We start from the raw sequence: 21,354 nt of genomic DNA, 5'->3' as shown, positions 1-21,354 counted from the left end.
GTATGCCCCACGGAGGACCTTAAGGTCCATAAATAACAACACTTTGGAGGTTTTGAGCCTCAAGGAGGTTAGATTCATCTCAACTAGGGCCAGGGCCTTTTCAGCACTGGCCTTGACTTGGTGGAACACTCTGTCACAAAAGACCAAGGCCCTGCGGGATTTGACATCTTTTTGCAGGGCCTGCAAGATAGAGCTGTTCCACCTGGCCTTCGGCTTAGACTCACTCTGACCCCTTATACAGGATTTGGTATATAAACTTTCCCTTGGCTTTTTTGCTGGCCCATGTAGGACCAGCATGGATAGCTGGCTCGGGTGAATATCTGATGTTTCCTCCCATTATGGTCTTGATTTATGGGCTACTACTAAAATGAGGCTGCATTTTAAGCTGTATTCCTAACTGTATTTTAATTAACTGCCCCCCATTATGTTTTATTGTAATTTATATTTGGTGTTAGCTGCCCTGAGCCTGGCCCTGGCCGGGGAGGGCGGGATATAACAATAACAACAACAACAACAACAACAACAACAACAACAATAATAATAATAATTATTATTATTATATTCCTTCTGAGCATGGAGGCTGCATATAGCCATCGTGATTAGGAGCCATTGATAGCTTAGAAATTGGGGAGGGGGAATTAGAAAGAATCATGGAGGATAAGTCTATCTAAATTAATCTTGATCACCACATCTTGTGGTTGCAAATTCTATACATTAATTGTGCACTGTGCAAATTACTTTTTGCCTCTCCTGACTCTTCTGCCAATCAGCTTCATTACAAGAAAGAAAGAAAAACTCTATATCTATACCCTGTGTAATTTTATGCACGAGACTGTAGGGTGTGAGATGCCATGTAATTTCATCACTGCTGTTTGTCAGAGCCTACAAATCTCTAGCCTTGGTCTAGACCGGCCTTTCCCCACCCTGGTATCCTCTGGATGTTGCTGGACTCCAGCTCCCATCAGTCCCAGCCAGGATGGCCAATGGTCAGAGATAAGAGGACTTGTGGTCTAACTCATCTGGAAGGGATCAGGTTAGGGAAGCCTGGTCTAGACACATTTTGGGTTGCAATTGGGCTTTATAGGATCAGGACTCTGATCTGAACTTGCTCCTTGGATCACAGAATCCAGCAGCAACAACAAAGTATAATTTAATTGTAAACTCGCTGGCATATTTAACTTGCAATCAAGCCTCTGTAAGTTTCTTCGAAGCACAGGGATATATCATTAAACTTTGATTTCCTCGAGAGAACTGAAAGTTACAAAAAGTGAAAGGAATAATATTTAATAGGGAAACCAAGACACAGATCCAGCAACAAACAAAAATCTTAAGCAACCTTTAAGCCCCATGGAAATATTTCCAAGACCTTTACAACAAGAAGGATATGAGTCTTAAAACCCCAAACATAGCTGTGATTTTTCTTTTTCAACTGCAGTGCAGCCTTTGGATAGCTGAACAATTATTTACAGTCATCTCTCAGGAATTTCAAAAACAATTTTAGAAATACCTGCTACTCTTCCAATGATCTCAATTCAGGGAGTAGTGCTGTTTTCTCTCTGTGGGTAATGAAACTTTAATGATATTTCCCAGCAGGGGCCTAGTTGAATCATGCAAAGAAGGGAAGAGGGATTCCCAACAGAAAGCTCTGAAATTAGAAAACTTTCAACACATTCTTGGTTCTATCATCTTTGTTAGCAACAAACCAATTTGTTTTAGCCAATTTTTAATCAATTTCCCCTTTGATTAGTTAATTTTAAACTTTTCAAACTTTTCTTTTTTTATATATCGCTCTAGTAGATATCAAGTAGATAAATAGGTACCGTTCCGGCGGGAAGTTAAACAGCGTTTCCGTGTGCTGCTCTGGTTCGCCAGAAGCGGCTTAGTCATGCTGGCCACATGACCTGGAAGCTATATGCCAGCTCCCTTGGCCAATAAAGCAAGATGAGTGCCGCAACCCCAGAGTCAGTCACGACTGGACCTAATGGTCAGGGGTCCCTTTACCTTTTTACAGTGGTGCCTCGCAAGACGAAATTAATTCGTTCCGCGAGTTTTTGCGTCTTGCGTTTTTTTTCCGTCTTGCGAAGCACGGTTTCGGAAAAGTTTTGGAAAAGCTTCAAAAATCACCAAAGTCTTCAAAAACCTCAAAAAAGGCTACCATACCGCGTGCTATGAGTTGCTCCTCGAAGTCAAGTTGCAACTGTATTAATGGTTTTAAGAAAAAGGAAACAAACTTGCAAGACGTTTCCGTCTTGCGAAGCAAGCCCATAGGAAAAATCGTCTTGCGAAGCAACTCAAAAAACCAAAAACCCTTTCGTTTTGTGAGTTTTCCGTCTTGCGAGGCATTCGTCTTGCGAGGTACCACTGTACTATATCCTCAGTGCTCACCTCTTCCTCCTTGTGCCATCACTACCCTTTCACATGCCCTCTGTGCTCAGTGGGGAGAAGAAGGGGAGCAGGTTGTTGCTCCTTCTTCAATCGGGACTCATTGTTTGGAGGAGACAATGTAAGAGGCAGTGACAGCAAGGAGGATGACTAGTTCAGGGCCTCTAGTAACATGTGGTCTACAGAGGTGCCCAGTAATGCCAACACTGACACTGGCTGTCTGTCATAACAGCTTGTAAAGTGATGCTCCTGGAAGTCCTGCCTCTGAGTAGATCCTTAGCAGGGGTGTGCATCAGATTTGGACAAATCCCAAATCCAAGGTTGAGTGTCTTGGAGGAATTTGGGGCCTGTCCAAGGTGAAGCAAGATTGTTACAAAACTGCATGAATTGAAGCAGCGATCCCTGAAGCACCTCAGTGATCCAGACAATTTAAAAAATGTGCTAAAATGTGCTAAAAGTGAAACTCTGTCTCTAAGCTTATAGTATAAGGAAAATGCCAGGGTGTTGAGGAAGAGCAGGGGGAGAGGGAGCCGCTTTGCAAAATTGAAACTTAGCTCCCTAGTTTAAGAAAATGCCGGGATCAGGAGGAGGAGCTCTGTACCTTGTAATCAGAAGGAACTGTTTTTAGCAGGGCTCTTCAATCCCATTGCTTGGGGAGAGGGAACAACTCTGCAAGAGTGAAATTTACATATCTAAACTCAAGGAAGATGCCAGGATAGAGAGGGCAGGTGGCAGAGGGGAAGCTCCATGATAATTCCACTTTATAACCAGAGGGGATGATTTTGCCTGTAAAGTGAATCCCTTTTAGTTCTTTGCATGGGAGCTCTTACTGCTGCCACACAACCCTGCTAAATAGCTGTTTGGAGAGAAGATTTATTGCAGAGGGCTCCCCACTTAAGTGCATTTTGTTTATGCCAACAGGGGACCAAATCTTGTGGTTGGTGCATACTTCCAGTCCTTAGTATACTTCCCCTGCCATCATAGCACTTTCCACTCATTATATCTGTAAGCCATGGCCACCCCTTCTTATCTGCTGCCATTGTGCTTTCTGCTGCAACCCTTTCCCCCTGTAGGTTTTGTGGCAAAGCTTTCCTTGCAGCAAGATAAATAAACTCTCTGGGCCTTGCCACTGACGTAAAAGCTTAACTGTAAAGAAAAAAACTGGGTACCAATTTCCACAAACAGAGAGCGTACATGGCTAGGTGTATCCGGGTTAGCTGAATTAAAAATCGAAATCGAAATCACTGCTTCTCACTTGCCCACTCTCAGTATTTAGGAACTTAAAGTCTGTGCACAGAGTGTTGGCTGAAACAGCTTTGGTTTGTACATTCAACTTGCTTTGGTGCACTGCAGATCAGTTAACTCTCCCCCTCTTTTCTGTATATGTTGGAGCAATGCCTATGCAGTACCCAATGTCTGCATATAGCACACAGCAGGGAATACCATCAGAGCAGTTGCTACATGGAGATCAACACTGAGAGCCAGAAGGGAAATTTATTAGGGCAGGTAAGCCTCAGTTTCCTCCCCCGCCCCACCTCATCCATTTTATAGGAACAAACGTCCATCAGGCTTCACCAGCAACCATATTCATCTGGCATTTCCTGCTCCATGGGTCTATATAGAAATAATCTGGCTGCCGCCGCTACGTTCAAGACTTGGAACACATAGGCAAATGCAAGGAACTTTTCCGCACTGTGGATTAGGCGAAAAGCCAGAAAACAAACAGACATCATAGCACAGAGTAATGGCAGGTATTCTTAGAATATTTTGCTCTATGCCTTTTAGTGAAAATACTTTGAAATCTCTCCATCCTCTAGTAGTGGTTAGGAGACCACCAGCATGTTTAAACAGCAGCAACAATGACAACAAGATACACTAAGACGCGTCTTTCAAAGCAGTCCGTACATTTTAACTCTCCCAAAGCGGCTATCAGATAAAGCAGCTTGCATATCAACGGAGTGATTAATATTTCCAATATTTCAGTATTATATTCATTTTTATATCAGTCCTTTCCAGCGGTGGCAGGTGGTGGGGCAGGGCAATGGTGGACCTCTGCCTCTGCATTTGTGCAGTATTGACCTACCTGCCTCCTTGTCTCTCCTACTCTCCCTCCTGGTAAAAGGTAAAGGTACCCCTGCCCGTACGGGCCAGTCGTGTCCGACTCTGGGGTTGTGCGCCCATCTCACTTAAGAGGCCGGGGGCCAGCGCTGTCCGCAGACACTTCCGGGTCATGTGGCCAGCGTGACGAAGCTGCTCTGGTGAACCGGCACCAGAGCAGCACATGGAAACGGCGTTTACCTTCCCACTATAAAGCAGTACCTATTTATCTACTTGCACTTAAGGGTGCTTTTGAACTGCTAGGTGGGCAGGAGCTGGGACCGAACGACGGGAGCTCACCCCGCCGCGGGGATTCGAACCGCCGACCATGCGATCGGCAAGTCCTAGGCACTAGGTTTTACCCACAGTGCCACCCGCGTCCCTGCTCCCTCCTGGTAAGCAGCAGCTATTCTACTGCTGGGAAAGTGCACTGCAATGAGTCCTATGCTGATTTGCTCCTGCATGGATAGCAAGGCGAATGGATGGCTAATGCCCATCATTTTTGCACCGTGTTCTTGTACTGGTATATCGAGCTAGGGATGAGGAAGCCATTTTTTCTGCTACTATTTTTCTGTTGCTATTTAATACTTTGGAGATGCCATTACGTAGATGCACAAAGAATAGAATATGGTACCATAACCACACCTCTCCTCCTTATAGGAGAGTCAGAGCAGTTCTGAGTCCTATTGTGTCCAAAGGGACAGATTCCTGTGCCCTGAGCGTTCCATGCTTTGTCAAAGTAGCCACAAGGCCAGAAGGCACAGAACGTCAAACATTTCCACAGCTGCTAATTCCACTCACCGCAGGGATCTTCAGACCATTCTCTTTCATTGCAGTCACCTTCTCATCTCAAGCTTCATTGGTCCCTATCTGTGGCTAGAAGAGAGAAAGTAAAAAGAAAGGTCAGGGGTTTAAAAAAGGCAAATCCTTATTTGTCAGAAGAACACATGATCGTTGGGGGCTTCTTCATTGTGCTCTGCTCACTTTCATGAGCTTCTCAAGAGCAAATTTAAGGAAAAGGAGAAGAACTTTGTTTATGATTGGATACAAAGTGCTGTTGATTTACCTGGGCCATTGCTAAGGTTAGAAACAATTACAATTTTATTAGCACCATTAGTTCCTTCTGGGGGATTCTCCAAAGTGCCTTTGGCTAAATGGCCCCTGCCACAAATGTTTACATTGTCACTTTTCCATCAAGTTCTCAATCATGAGAAGTTACTGCAGAAAGAAATCAATGGCTGGAGTTGCAGCTGCCAGTTACAGAGCTTTGTACAATGCAAAATACTTGGCCTAAGCATGGGGGGTGGGGTGGGGCAAAGCTTGTTGTAGATAAGGTTCAAAATAGAGATGGGGAACCTATGCCTTCCACTTGCCGGACTACATCTAATGCCACCCCTGTCAAATGACTATTAGCCATGTAGGCCGAGTCTGAGGAGAATTGAGAGGAGTCACACAAATATATTACGATATTCATTTCCACTGTCATGTGACATTTTCCATTCTGCTGTGTTTCATTTTGTGTCCATTGATGCAGAAATACATGTATTTTTAACGTATTTTTACACAGCACAAAATAGGCACCTATATCTGAACAATCCACAGATATTTACAAATCAGTTACCTTCCCTGCATGTTCTCTTTCAAAGTTATGAACTTTCCAGAGGGGTAGCCCTGTTAGTCTTTTGAGACAAAAACAATAAAGACCATTAAAGACAAAGTTAATGAAGTGGCTAATGCCCTGTTACCAAACTATCTATGGCTGTCTGTCTACCTGTTCATGGCTACTCAGAAATAAGTTCCATTGAACACAGTATTTCTTCCTGGTAAGCAAACTTGGGTGTCATGAACTGGTAGGACAACAGGGAAGAGGATCACAACAAGGGGTGTAGCTGGGACTGGGACACACCGGGGCAAGCAGGGGAGAGGGAAGGAAATACTCACAGGGTGACAGGATGATGAAGGGATGGGAGACAGTGCATAGGACGTGGAGCAGCATGACCCATTACCAGAGCCATAGGGGCCCCTGTCTCCACAGCAGGCTCTGAGGCATAGGGAGCAGCAGGAGGGGTACTCTAGGAGGCTGAGGGTCCACAGTCCAGCTCCCTATCTGGCCAGGTGGGGCTTGCTAGCTCTGGGAGAAGGAGTGTGATTCCTCAGCTGGAGTAGGCTTGGAACAGGTGAGGGTCACCTGCCTCATCAAGCCCAGGTGCTGCAATCAGCATGCAAAGTACAAAAGGGAAGCAGAGCTGAGGGGCTGTGTCTGTTCAACTGCCTTTGTTGATGGGTCTTGATTTGGATACTGCTGCATCTCTATGGGGCTGTGCTTTGGGTTTGACTCTGGACTGTATCCTGACCGCTGGGCTTCAGACTTGGCTACTTGGATTGATTCTGGACTGTGTTTCCATCCCCTTGGCTTTGGCATACTGACTCGCTGCCAGGTAGGCCCCAGAGTTCAGGACATTAGGATTGCAGCAACTCTCACAACCTTGCTTTCACAGTTCAGTATAAACTTCTCATTCTAGCTCATTTCCTGAGGCATCAGGGAGGGACAGTCAAGAAAACTTCAGAGAGGAAAGGAAAGGCATTTTAAATTTAGTTTTGCTTTTAAAATGAAGATTTAGGGTGATGAAAAATGGACAGTTGAAGTGGGTTCTTCCCACTCTGAGAAAGAGGTTAAGACTTTAACTGAAGAGCAGTGATAAAATCCTAACTGCACTTACCTGGGAGTAAACCTCAAGGAATTCAATGGGATTTACTTCTGAGTAGATATAAGGGTTGAAATCTTAGTGCTTATAGGATTCCTTTGGCAACAAGTAACACTTCAGAAATAGGAAAAGCAAATAGCCAGCTGCATATGTCAATGAATATGTAAATAACATATTACAAAACAATTTATATCTATTTTTTGTATAATGTGTGCATGTTAAAAAAATTGTAGAGAATTAAGGTGAATGGCTTTCACAGCAAGGCTCTATGCTGCAAAACAGTAGGGATCAAATGGGTAGATGGAAGGAAATTTGTTTGAGTCCATTTTTAATGGATTCCTTTGACGTTCCCCTTCCCTCATGTCTTATGATGGGTGGACACAAACAGTGGTACGTATTTCACCTTTGTTATTATGTACTCTGGTTCAGCACCGCATGGGGTAAGTTTGGTATCGATTAACTACTTGCATAAGGATTCCTGTAGCCATTTCATTGATTGTGGTTGCTCTTCATCAAAATGGCAAAATAGCTGTGACTAGCTCTGTGATAAGTTTATCATACCGAAGTTTTTCTGTGCAGTCATGTACCCAGATAACTGTGTGGTGAAACTATGTGCTTCCTTCTTTGGTGAGCCAACTTTAATGATGTCTACTTTCAGGTTGTGGTTTGACTGCATTTAACAATGCAATTTTAAAAGTGTTTTTGAGTAACACTTTTGTTTCTGAAATACAACTATGAAATTGCCACCAAAGAATAAGATTTCCTCAGGTTTTAGATTTTGAGGAGTGTAGGGTAGTATTCAGCTACTGAATTTTTCATGGTATTACTATGCTTGAGAGTTGTTTTCCAAGATACAGCACCGTTTTGCACTCAGAATGATTGCAAATCACTACAATTCCTGTAGGCTGGATGGAGCAGATGGACTGGAAAGCACATCTTAATTTGTACGATTGTATTGCATTTAATGCAGAAAGCCAGTGTACTTGCCATTGGCAGTTTAGTATTTACCGTATTTGGGCTGGGGAACCTTTTGACCTCCTGGGATTTAAGCTACAACTCCCATCACCCTGATCATTGGTGAGAATGGCTGGCATTGATGGGAAATGGAGTCCAACAACCTCAGGCGGCCCAGAGGTTCCCAAGATGGAAAGCCTAAAATTGCTAAATGATTTCTGGCAAAGATGTTTTGTTATCACAGGATATCCTAGCAGACAGAAACTGATCTTTGAATAAAATAATTGATTATGCTCATCATTATTAAAACACAACTTTTCTGTCCGGGTAGTACATATGCATATGAATATATTATTGAAATGAAGTTAATAAAGGGAGGGGCAGGCAAAAATATAAGCTTAATGTAATTAAAAAATAGCCTCAAAGAAGTTCAACTTGAGGGTATTCTTTCACCAGGGAAGCTGTTTCTCAGAAGGACTTTAACTGCCCTGGCTTTTTGATCTTCATGCAGAATTAACTACGACTCATCAAAATTTCATGGCCTATAAACTACACCACTTCATCTTTGTACCACCCAGATGAAATACCAAAGTGTGACCATGGCATTTAGCAATACAGTGGTACCTCTGGTTACGAACTTAATTCGTTCTGAAGGTCTGTTCTTAACCTGAGGTACCACTTTAGCTAATGGGGCCTCCCACTGCGCAATTTCTGTTCACATCCTGAGATAAAGTTCTTAACCTGAGGTACTACTTCCAGGTTAGTGGAGTCTGTAACCCAAAGTGTTTGTAACCTGAGGTGTTTGTAACCCAAGGTACCACTGTAAACTACTGGTAGGGTGGGTGGGAGGTAGAAATTAGTGATGGGTGTGTACAGGGAAAGGCTATAGTGCAGAGGAGAAAGTAATTATGCCTAACATGTAAGATGGAATTAACAGTCTAAGGAACTGGAGAAAGGTCTGACAAGTAATTAAAGGAAGAAATATCTTTTCATAAATTATATGGGGTAATAAATTCACTGATCAAGGCCTTATAGTCATAATGCAGTGTAATCCTGTACATGGATATTATAGTAGTGGGGCCCAGTAATTAAAACAAGCTAAAAATGTAGCTTTGGAGCTACATCTAAAAGTTCATACCCCTCAACTGCCCTGTTTAAATTGGGACATCCTGTTTTGGGGCTCTGAACTCTCATGCAGGTGATGTGACTATGCAGCCTCTGTGCACAGAGCAGGCTCCTTCAGATTATTTCCCCATCATGTGGTGGGGGAGGGGGGCAGAGCCAGCAGGGAATCTAAACAGTGGGGCTGATGCCAACAAGTGGAATTACATGACAACTGAGCACCTGAAATGGGCTCCTGTCATGGTAGGAACTAGGTCAGAAGATCTTCAAAATGCTTTCCAACCTCACAACTCTTTCCCCTATTCCGCAAGCCCAAGCTGAATATGTATCAAATATGTCTCTTTAAAAAGCTGCCATGTTTATTTATGTACTTGTTAAACCAAAAGATTCAGCTACTGATGCTGATAAATGTAATCTCTAACCATCTTCAAAGGACCAGCCCAAGCTGTAAAAAATCATGGATGACATGCTAGCTTGCTTAAGCCCAGATGAATGAGAGATTTTGTACAAGGTGCTTTGCGATGAATTTTTCATGTTCAACAGCTAGTCTCTTGAGCTGGAGTTCTAGCTGTCAAATCAACCACTGGCATTCCATCTATGCCACTTAATAACCTGGAAGGGGACAGTAGCGGCATATTCAGCACAGAACCCATTGAAGTACAAATTACAAATCCACGGCATTGTGTGGCATTTAGAACATTTGTGTATGTAAGTCACACATAATCCATGATCAGTCTGAAAATAGTAAATGAGCTTGTCTCTCTGGTTGAAAAAGAATAGGGTATGGACTACCATAGCAAATTAGCAACTTGAAAACGGATGTATGTCCTCTGAGCGCTGAAAGCTTTGAACTGGAACAGTTGAATATTACACCCCACTCTCAGGAGATTTAAAAGCAATTGCAGTACAAGAATAGCTGCTTATTAAGAAAGCTTTTAAAAAATGATGTTAATGGTCTATACTCCTGGGCTAAAACAATTACCAAGCTGTGATCTAACTAATAGCTTTTTATTAATTAAGATCCTTGAGCAGAATTTGCATGAATACGTCCTTCCTATCTTGCTAAACAAAAAGTTATAGGAGACGGTGCTTTCTAATCAGATGAAAAATAAGTTTGCCTAGATCCCTAAGAGTGCATTCAGACTATCTGCCTACACAGAACACTTGAACTCTGAATACGTAGAAATAAACCTAAAATTAGACAGAACATAAAATAATAAACACATCAAATGGCAATTCATTTGGCTCACATGCACCTCTCCAAGTCAAGTGCTGTTTTATTTACAAACTAGGCAACTGGTGTATTTTAAGATGGTAGCTGAATGATAAATGGATCCAAGGAATCACTTTATATTTTGAAAGTAATTACCTACTTACTCCCATGTGCCTACAAGTAAAGCAACTTTGAAGTCCATTTGTCAGGTAGCTAGCAAATGTACTCGTAGCCTAGCAAAGGGCTGTGTGACAGTGTCCCAATGATCATTCAGCAGGTTTTGTTTCTCTTTTTTTCTTAGAAAAAGAATAGGAAGAGAGAACACACACGCCCCCTCCCCCCATGTCTTAAGTAGTGGGAGATTCAATTGCGTCAACCTAGAACTCAGTCTGTGTATCACTGAAACTTGAACTCATTCATTAAATTGGTTGTGAAAGTCTTTGCACTGAAATGTGTTTGAAGAGACTGTGGCCACACTGAGAATTGGGCATGCTCAGAAGAGTCTGCAGATTTGGGGCAATGACAACTTGGAATTGTTGATGAAGTGTGACACCTTGAATCGTTGACAAAATCTTGCAGTCAACATCTACAAACTGAAACTGCGCAATTATATCCTCTATTTTGTGAAATGGTAGCAGCCTAGTTAAAAATAAGAATTTATTGACCAAATTGTATAAAGTCACACCACCAATCAATTCAATGAAAGCTGAAGGCAAAGTTAAAAAAATTCAGCACCCATCAATGCAAATTAAGCCAAAGTAATCACAAAAAGATGGACTAACATGTATACCATTCTCTTATCCCTAAGAGATTCTGGAACTTTCTGAGGAAATGGTCTGGTGAAAGCCTAAGAATAAATTATATGTGGATGTGGACAAGGCGCTTGGATAGGTCAAGTCGACCATTTGTGCTCTGGACACTTGTCCCCCTTGGCTGATAAAAACTAGCAGGCAGGGGAGAGTTGGCTGGGCCAGGGAGGTGATTAATGCCTCCTTGCAATATGAGGTTATCCCTGCCTGCTTGAATGAGGTTGCGTAAGGTCTGTCTATCCAGCTATCTTTAACTGTTGACTTTTCAAATAAATATTTTCATATAATGAATGTTTACCATATTTGGGAAGTCTTGAATACTTTTAAAAAATTGATATGAGAATATAAGATGTCAATATGACGATGTATGTCTGTGTTTGGACTGGCACAACCAAATTTGTTCATAAAAAATGGATAAATGCAATTTGAAAAGCCTTCTGTTGTCATGTTGAATTTTGATCTAGCACTTGCTATCCAGGAGCTCTGGCTTTCTGTAATGCAAAGCATTTACCAAGCCAATTAATATTAGAAAACTCTGGCAAAGTTTCCAGTCAAGGTACTGCAGCAGCATTTGCTTCTTTCAGTTATTTTTAAATTATATATCAGTGAAATTAAATGCATTTCTAAACCCATTACTTGCAGTAATTAATGAATCATGAACTCCTTGAATATGGAATTTTTCTCTAGTGTATTTATCAAAGGACTGCTTCAAACATAAAATATCTGACCCACCCCTCTCAGATCAATATATTTGAATTGGCTAGGAATGGATATTTCTGTTTAACACACACGCACACACGAAAGCTGGACAATGATACTGTGTTATTGTGCCTCTTTAAAGCGGGTAACAGTTGGGTGGAAAATCTTGGAGGGAATAAGTTGGAGCAAGTTTTAGCATTTGCTACATGAAGAAAAGTATTATGGGCAGATCAATTCAGTGGGAGTGCTGCTTTTATACTAAAGTTTGATTTAAAATGGCAATTTAAGTGAGCAATAGTTTGGAGCAGTAATGTTCACATTCATATGATCTACAGGGGAAAATTGGTTCTGGCAGGGTGAGCACCTTATTTCAGTTTCCAAAAGCAATCCGGTGCTAAAGTGGGGTGAAATACTATTAGCCTGAAACTTGAAATATACCCATCATATGCATGATATTGCAGTGTGTGTAGAATGGCTAATCCAGGGCACCATGTTCTGTTCACTATGATACTTGTGTGCAAATTGACTCCCTCTTGCAATGGCTGGGAGAGAGCTCCTATTCCTCACAAGAGCTTATCTACAGACTAAAACAGGGGTCAGCAATCTTTTTCAGCTGTGGGCCGGTCCACCGTCCCTCATACCACGTGGTGGGCTAGACTATATTTTGAAATAAAATATGAACGAATTCCTATGCCCCACAAATAACCCAGAGATGCATTCTAAATAAAAGGACACATTCTACTCATGTAAAAACACAGATTCCCGGATCGTCCGCGGGCTGGATTGAGAAGGCGATTGGGCCGCATCCGGCCCCTGGGCCTCAGGTTGCCTACCCCTGGACTAAAATGCCCAGGAAACTTCCTGTGGTGGCCTTAACACAGCATATGTGGACAAGACTGGTGTTGTCTCTTCCCAAGCTGCATCCTTGAAACACACACCAGCCACAGTCATGGGTTGGGTTTGTTTTTTTAAAAATCTATCCTCACACCTCTATAGGATGCTGAAGGTGGCTGTAATGGCCATGGAACAGTTCTAAGGGCATTGTGCTGAACTAGAAAGGGGCTCTTTGTATTCCTGCTGATATTTTCTGGGTATAATGATTCTGGAAATGCCTTTTAATTCTCCCCAGTAATCTAGTTCAGAGTTATGATTGCAATTTGGAACCAATGATTCTCTAAAGAATCTTAGCTCTTTGTAATTGGACTGATGATTTAGTTCAGTTCCAGCAATTCTGGCAAGACTCTCATTTCAAAGTGTGGTTCCAAGGCATGAGAGCATAGACAACGAAGACTTGCCTGTAATTTTTATATAGACAGACTCTCACAATTAATCCCTGTCACATAAAGGAATAATATAGCTTATATGTGAGAAAGTGATTCTTGCTTTTATTGTTTGGAAGAAGAGAAAAGATTTATACTGAAATATAAAAGGGTCATTCAGCTCTTCATCTTTTTTAAAAAAATAGTTTTCAGTTTTGTTTGTTTTTAGTATAAAATGTAAACTGTTGCTTCAGATGTTAGGAGGGTAGTATCCAGTGCTTTAAGAGTTCAAATCCACCCTTGAAGACTGTTGCAGTAGATCAGGCACCCCCAACCTTTGGCCCTCCAGATGTTTTGGACCATAATTCGCATCATCACTGACCACTGGTCCTGTTAGCTAGGGATCATGGGAGTTGTAGGCCAAAACATCTGGAGGGCCACAGGCTGGGGATGCCTGAAGTAGATGGACTACTAGATCAAAGGGATCTGAGTTCAAATCCTTTCTCATTGGGTGTTTTTGGGCAAAGCACCCTCCCTCCCCACAGTCTAAGTTATGTTGCAGGTTGCTGTGAGTGCAAGGTATGATTACCTTATGCACTTTGGGAGAAAGAGTGTGTTGTGTGTGAGATAAATATTTAACAGTCCAGCACACAAGCAACAATTAGATATTACATCCTTTGATATCACTGGAGAAAATGAACCCCCTTGTGTGTGTGTATAGCATTTATATATTGCCTTTCTGTCAAGGCCTCTACCCATCCCCAATATACTAAAAGCACATTCCAACAGTAACATACGCATATAATAAAACCAACTACACAAAAATCCATTAAACAACATAAAAAGGTGATCTTGCTATGCCTACAGGCAGACTTATTCCCAATTTGGCTCTGCTTTCTTTTCTTTTTTATAAAACGATTTTTATTAATTTTACATATAATCACAATATGTAACATCGTATCCTCTTATTAACTGTCTTGGCTCAACCAAGCCTAAACGACTTCCCTCCCTCCCGCCTAATGGTTTACAAAATTAAATTAGCATTTTTGCATTTTGCTTCCTTTCCTATCCTTGTTATATCATTACTTAAGATCTTATATTACTCAACCTGAATAGGTAACTAATTCATCTTACAAATCTTCAAATAACCCCGCTAGTGATGTTAATTGCTTACAGTTGTCTTTCAAATATAATATAAATTGGTTCCAGTCTTTTTGGAATACTTGATCTCGCTGGTTCCGGATTCTTCCCGTCAGTTTCGCAAAGTCCATCATTTTCATCTGCCATTTTGGCTCTGCTTTCATGGCTATCTGGCCAGCAAATTTGAATTTGTTTGAAATTGCCGGGAAGAGATGTGGATCCAACTCCCATTGGCCCCAGTCAGCATGGCTAATAGTCAGGGATGCTGATAATTTTAGTTCTTGACATCTGGAGGGCACCCCGTCCTATCACCTTTAGCTTGAATGTTAAACAGCTCAAATTGCATGTTATGCTGCACACACTCCCCATCCCTCAAGTCTTCTATTTGAAACACCACCTGCAAGAGCCCCTGATCAAATAATGTCAATGAAAATTGTTTGCCTCTGAAGCTATTTGCTCCAGGAAGGAAGCAGTTTTGGGTTGCAGTAGCTGCTCCCCACCCCCTGCTCCCAGTTCAAATACCAGCCAGCTTTAATGGTGAAGTGATTTTTCATCAGGATCATGGTGTGCAAGCAAATGCTAGAGAAACTCCTCCCGGCTAGGCCACAGTCCCAATCCTCTTTAGGCCGTGTTGCTGCTATAAGTAAGTAGAAACCAGCCAGAAAAGAAAAAAAGAAACGCTAATGTAATGTGAGGTTTGACCGTGAGAGTGCTGCTGCACACGGAAGACTTGAATATATTACCTGATTGTCACAGCAATCTTCGTGGGCCAATTGTAGTCTCAAATGAAGTCGGGTACTTTGCCACTGATTTTACCAAGTCAGATGAGCTTCTTCCTGCATCTTGCATCCTGTGGCTTAACAAAAATGCCTTCATGGGATGTTAATGCTTTCACTGATTAGGTCACAGTAGTTAGAATAACAGATTGGAATGGGAACGTTTTCAGAAGGCTATGGGCAACGTAATGTTTTCCATTACAGGCAAAGCACGACTCATCTGTTTGTCTTTTAAAGCCCCTTGCCGAGATCCAAATGTTGCTGCTACAGTTCAGCCCTCCTTCTGTGTGAGCTCCAGAGGGAAAGCACCTCTTCTGAATACTATTTTGCTTGTCTGAAAAATCCTGCAGATTTAATTGACTGCATTCAAATTCGATTGACAAATGCACAGGTATCACACTGTCTTTGCCCCCCACCAACATGCACCACAAAAAGTCCCAAAATGTAAGAAGTGTCTCTTTGGATCAGACAAAAAGGCCTGTCCAGTCTATCATTATTTCAATGGCTACTCTGATATCTCCCTCCCACCATGCTTGGGGACCCCACAGATATGGCACGATGCAACTGGCTACCTCTTCTTGCAAGTCCCGGAAAACCAGTAGCATCTTAATTTGTAGCTCCTACATTTATGAAATGTAAAACGTTTTGAAGACACTTGCTCATCCACTGGTTCAACTGTGTTCCTGGTGGCTAACTCTCAGAGAGCTTGTTGACAATGTAGTGCCACAGGGACATGATCCTGAGCAGGCTGGTGGATCAAAGTCATTGGCTGCAATCTACATCATACTCGGCACCAGATTTAGGGAAGGTGGTTCCCTCACACAGGGTGCTGAGCTAAGAGGGCACAAAATTGAGAAGACCCATAACTGAGATCTATTTGGGGGCTCCAAATTTTTGCCATATTACCAGAGATTACCAGACTCCACCCCTGATCAAACTCAAGTTTGGATAGTGGCAAGTTACTCGTTGACATCACTGGTACATCTTCTCATTTCACCGATAACGAGGGCTGCCATACGTCCAGGACTTCAAAGGCAGAAGTGACATTCAGCGGGAATTTCCAGAAGGAAAGAGAGCTCAACAATTTTGGTGTGCCTGGGTTTTTACTGGCAACCCTACCTATAACACACATCTCACCCCAGCACTGTGTTTGGGAGAGTATACAAAGTGCTTTCCCTCCCTACAGGAGTGCTGAAGTGGGAGACACTTTTCCTACTCCCACTGCTATAATGGGAAATTTATTCAAAGGTTTCTTTACCTTTGAAGAGCATCACTGCTCCTTTTAGTGCAGCACCATTGTCAAAAGGCCTTAAAGAGGTGCTGCTCTTTCCTGTTTCCTCCATCTTCTAACAATGGTGCTGTGCCAGGGAAAGAAGGGTATTTTTCAAATGTAAAAAGACCAAAAGTGGATGGTAGGCCACTAAAAACTGCAGACCACAGAGTTGCTCCCTTCATTAAATGTTTGGGTTATCATTACCTTTATCTCCACTCACGCACAAACACCAGACCTATAGAGATGAGTGCAACATTTCCCAGCCCCTTGAATGAAGGAATATATGTGAGAGAGGTTGCAGCAGAGCACAGCGATCCATATGGATTTAGCATGAAAAGAAATCCAGGAATGAAATATTTCTACTGAGTATAAACATTGCTTATTCATGCTCAGTCCTCAAGTTTTGTTTTTAAAAAGGGTGGCTTCACAGCTTACCAAAGAAAGATCATGTGTGGATGAGCCAAGTTACAAATATTTTTGGGTGGGGGTGGGGAGCCTGATTTTCTTTTAGAAAACAATTTCCTAAACATTGACTGCAAAGGTTATAGAAAATTGTGCATTTGCGCATTTGTGGTTTCCGTAAAATTGGATGAATCCTGTTTCAGGAGTGGCTGGCTTTATTTAGGTTCGTAAACAAAACAGCTGCTGAGAGTCCAGACCCATAATCTTTCCAGCCTATTGCTCAGGAACCCTTAGACAATATCCAAGGCCGTGTGGGAGTCATACATCCACACAGCTATGAGACTGATTAAATGACCCAGTGCCATGGGCCTGAGCCAGTCGTGTGGGTTTTCCCCAAGCTTTGTACCAAACTCTGCTTCTTGTAACCCTCCCTCCGTCCATTTCCCTATGTCCCTCCCTTTCTTTGATTTAATATAGCAACCTGCTCCTGGTTCCGTATGGAGTAAAATTGATCCATATAATTTGAGTTTCATGGGTAAATTATTAATTATCACGATGTAAATTTTGAGTTGGCCTTCGGCTATTTTCTCTAAATATGCTCCGTGCTTGCATACAAGGTTGAATAAACCTGCACGGCTCTCTCCAGCTGTCTTGGCAAAAGTATTACCTGTGGAAGCCAATGAACCATTTATTATACATTACTCTTACTGTGCCCACAGTGAGACCTCTTAAAATGTAGCTGAGGAGAGATTAAGAATATACTTATTAAATTACGCTGCTGTGGTATTATTATAAATGAAATTATATTGTGCTAAATGATGTGGGCTGTTTGTTTTTTTGAAAATGGGTAATCTAAAAATAAAAAGACGGCAGGATGCCAGCCGTTTTCATTCTGTCGCTTGCTTAAAACTGGAAGGAGTCGATGCCGTTCTTGACAATCTGCTTTGAGTTTTATTCTCATCTTCTGTTTCAGGAATATGGTCAGAAGAGCTCTTCTGCACCAGAAGCAGCTCTGGTCTGTGTTTTATGGTAGCCAGCCAGGTTCACTGGTAGTGGTGGGGTGGGGTGAAGAAGTCATTGCCAGACTTGAGTTGCTGCTTCTTACTGGGCACAAGAGGGGTAAGGGTTTGCACCCTTCTGATCTCACGGCCATCTTACCCATCCCAGCATGCAGCAGTGACTCATTGCTACTGTTCAGTGATGTAGTGATGGGGAACGTAAAGGTAAAGGGGACCCCTGACCATTAGGTCCAGTCATGCCTGACTCTGGGGTTGTGGCGCTCATCTCGCTTTATTGGCTGAGGGAGCCGGCGTACAGCTTCCGGGTCATGTGGCCAGCATGACTAAGCCACTTCTGATGAACCAGAGCAGCACACGGAAACACCGTTTACCTTCCCACCGGAGTGGTACCTATTAATCTACTTGCACTTTGACGTGCTTTCGAACTGCTAGGTTGGCAGGAGCAGGGACTGAGCAATGGGAGCTCACCCCGTCATGGGGATTCGAACCGCCGAACTTGTGATTGGCAAGTCCTAGGCTCTGTGGTTTAACCCACAGCACCACCCGCGTCCCTTGGAGGGGAACATATGTTTGTCCAAAGATCAATTGCTTCAGATTTGAGGTATTTCAGAACACTTTGGCGAATACCATCTGGCCCTGGTTACTTTCTATTTTTACTTGAATCAAAAAGTTCCAAAACTTCTTTTGTCACCTCTGCACAATTTAGCTTTGCAAAGGTATGTCACCATTGTTGTATTTGAATAAAAATAAGCATTCCAAAAATTGACAATTACAGGTAATCAATTTTCTGCCCCCTTTAAACCCCAATAGTTGCAGAACCTTTGCCATATGTAGTTTTTCATATTCTCATGCACACTTCTGTCTGTGTCCCTTGCGCGTGTTTTCCATTTATTTGCCACCTCCATCTAGGTGCTCATTGCTAATTAATTCCCGACTGTCCTGCAGAATTACATCCTCAGCATATCCATAAGAAATCTTAATGAGGACGCAGGTAGTAAATTCATAAGAAACATTTTGTCTAATAAACCCATTCCCTCCCAAGAAGGCAGATATATCTATATAAATTAAACACATCCCTACAACATATCAGGGTATGCCAAATCCAATCCACTGCTATGCTGGAAGGATGCCACCAGTGCAAGAGGCAAAAAGCAGGATTTTGGTGTAGTGGTAGTTCTGTATAAGATGTCAGCCCCATCACTGGTGATGGTATAAGGAAATAGATGGTCAGAGCTGCTTCCCCCCCCCCCCTAGAAAGAGGTGCCAGAACTCACCTCCCTTGTTCTCTTATAATGGCAATGGCACCCACTTGACAGGTGTCAGAACTGAGTTCTGGCAAGTTCTGGCTGGGAAAAAGCCTGGGGGTTGTACAAATAAAAGGACACCCATTTGAGTCAATGAATCTCGAGCTAACTGCCTCCCAACCTCCCTGCCATATCATAGGGTAGGAGTCCAACTAACTGAAGAACCAATGATGCTCCGCATGAGAAGCCGTTAAGAGCCAACCAGGGAACACCAATGCCCTATAAACAAGCTGTGCCATCATTCCTGTGTATCTGTAGTCTTTGAAACGCATTCTAAAGGAGCAACATAGAAAAATCAGGCGATTGCAGCAAAACTGAACATGCTCTTTGTACACTAGGGAAATCCCATCTCTAGAATTTTGCTTTGCGGCTGGTTATACTGCAGCACTGTCTAAGCTATAGTGTAACTGCGGCTGGCGTACTTGGACCACAGATCTGCCAAGCCCTACAGTTGCTCCAATTTCCTATTTGACACGAAATGGTTTGATGTAAATGATATGATGACAGAAGAGAAGAAAGAAGTGGAAAGGAAGAGAATTTTAAAATGAATAGCCAAAGACATCAAGAGAAATGACAAGGCATTCATGAGCTATCCCAGGGAATGAGAGAGGAATTTTAAGAAGATACCCAGTCCACTAACTAGACTGGGGGAAGACAGTGGAACAGGAGTGACAAAATACCAGGAAAAAAAATGCCAATAAATTATGTATCACTATTGACCTCATTAGCTGAATAATTCATTTGTTGAACAACACCAAACTAAGCTCCAGCTGAAGGAAAATTCAGCAAATAAAAATAGAATCGGTGATGGAACAAGATCAAGTCAAAATCTGACTCCACTAGGGATGTGGGATAAATTTGAGTCTGTTTGCACCCTAATGAGAAGTTGCCTAATTCAGATTGCTTGAACCAGTAAACGAACCAAAACAAATTAGCCTTCAAAATTCTCACTTCTCTGAATTTTGCAATGTGGTTCTGAAGTCAAACAGTGTGTCATTAGGGATGACAGCGTAAAGATGAATACATTAGTAAAAACAACATACAGGCATAAATTCCTGCTAGCAAAAAATGTGTACATTACTCAATATTGTATACAAAAATGTTTCAATTCACACTAAAATGCTGATGAATTTTCATGAATTTAAATGAATTCCTGCAGAAACATGGAGAATTACATTTATGTTTGAAAAAACAAAAAAATAAAATTTACAATATGTCCACCCCTAGTCACCTTTAATCAAAAACTTTCTTAGAACCAAGTTTGAGATCCACATGCATTAGTCTGTAGTGTTAGTGTTGCATCATTCCTGTGTATTTGTGGCCTTTGAATCACACTCTAAAGGAGGATTAGACAACTGCAGCAAAATTGAACATGTTCTTTCAATTTAGAGGTTAATGGGGGGAAGGTTGATCCCAGAACTGTGCTTTATGGATAAGAGTAGTACAGCACTGTCCTAGATTGAAAGGTCAGAAAAAGAGGGCGCCTGACACAAATTGCAGGACGTGGCCACATCTAGAAGGGGTGCCCCCAAAGTGTCCTGAAAACATTCAAGTATGAGCTAGTAACAAAAATATATAATCCATTTTCAGACATGTAAGAAGAATTTGTGAGGGCTAAAGATGGGGGAGGAATCCATCACACTTTGATTCCAAAATGGACTCACCTGATTCAATCTTAGAGAATTATGACCTGCAGTGACTCCTAGACCACCAGAATATACAGCATTATTTTATGAGGTGATTCATTCCATATATGTGTGTGTGTGTGTGTGTGTGTGTGTGTGTATATATATATATATATATATATGCAGGTTTTGGTGTCCTCGGGTGTCTTCCCGTGTAAAAGTTGGGGTGTCTAGGCGACGTTTCGACGAGGTCTCACTCGTCATCTTCAGGCTGGTGCCGAGATGACGAGTGAGACCTCGTCGAAACGTCGCCTAGACACCCCAACTTTTACACGGGAAGACACCCGAGGACACCAAAACCTGCATTCCTGTACCCGTGAAAATCTACGAAAACATATATATATATATATATATATATATATATATAGCCTTTAAAAGTTGCCCACCTAGTCACCCCGTGACTGAAGTGGCTAGTGCATGGGGTCCTTGCTCCTGCATGCTTTTGTATTGGTGCTTTAAAAATATATATAAATATAAAATGAGATGCTGGTAAGCATCTGTTGATAAGAACGTAA

At 42.1% G+C, this 21,354-nt stretch overlaps 1 long non-coding RNA gene across 2 annotated transcripts in view; it reads right to left on the bottom strand.

The window, feature by feature from the left end:
* LOC310706390 overlaps positions 1–21,354 on the bottom strand; it is a 109,651-nt gene that overhangs the window by 67,057 nt on the left and 21,240 nt on the right. For both annotated transcript variants that reach the window (XR_014525823.1, XR_014525824.1), the window contains exon 2: positions 5,281–5,355. This is a non-coding gene — a long non-coding RNA (uncharacterized lncRNA). The remainder of the gene's footprint in view (positions 1–5,280; positions 5,356–21,354) is intronic.

This window comes from Podarcis liolepis, assembly GCF_965112155.1.
Source record: "Podarcis liolepis genome assembly, chromosome: 4".
NCBI classification, from domain to species: domain Eukaryota; kingdom Metazoa; phylum Chordata; class Lepidosauria; order Squamata; family Lacertidae; genus Podarcis; species Podarcis liolepis.
This window is presented reverse-complemented; position numbering and strand designations above follow the sequence as displayed.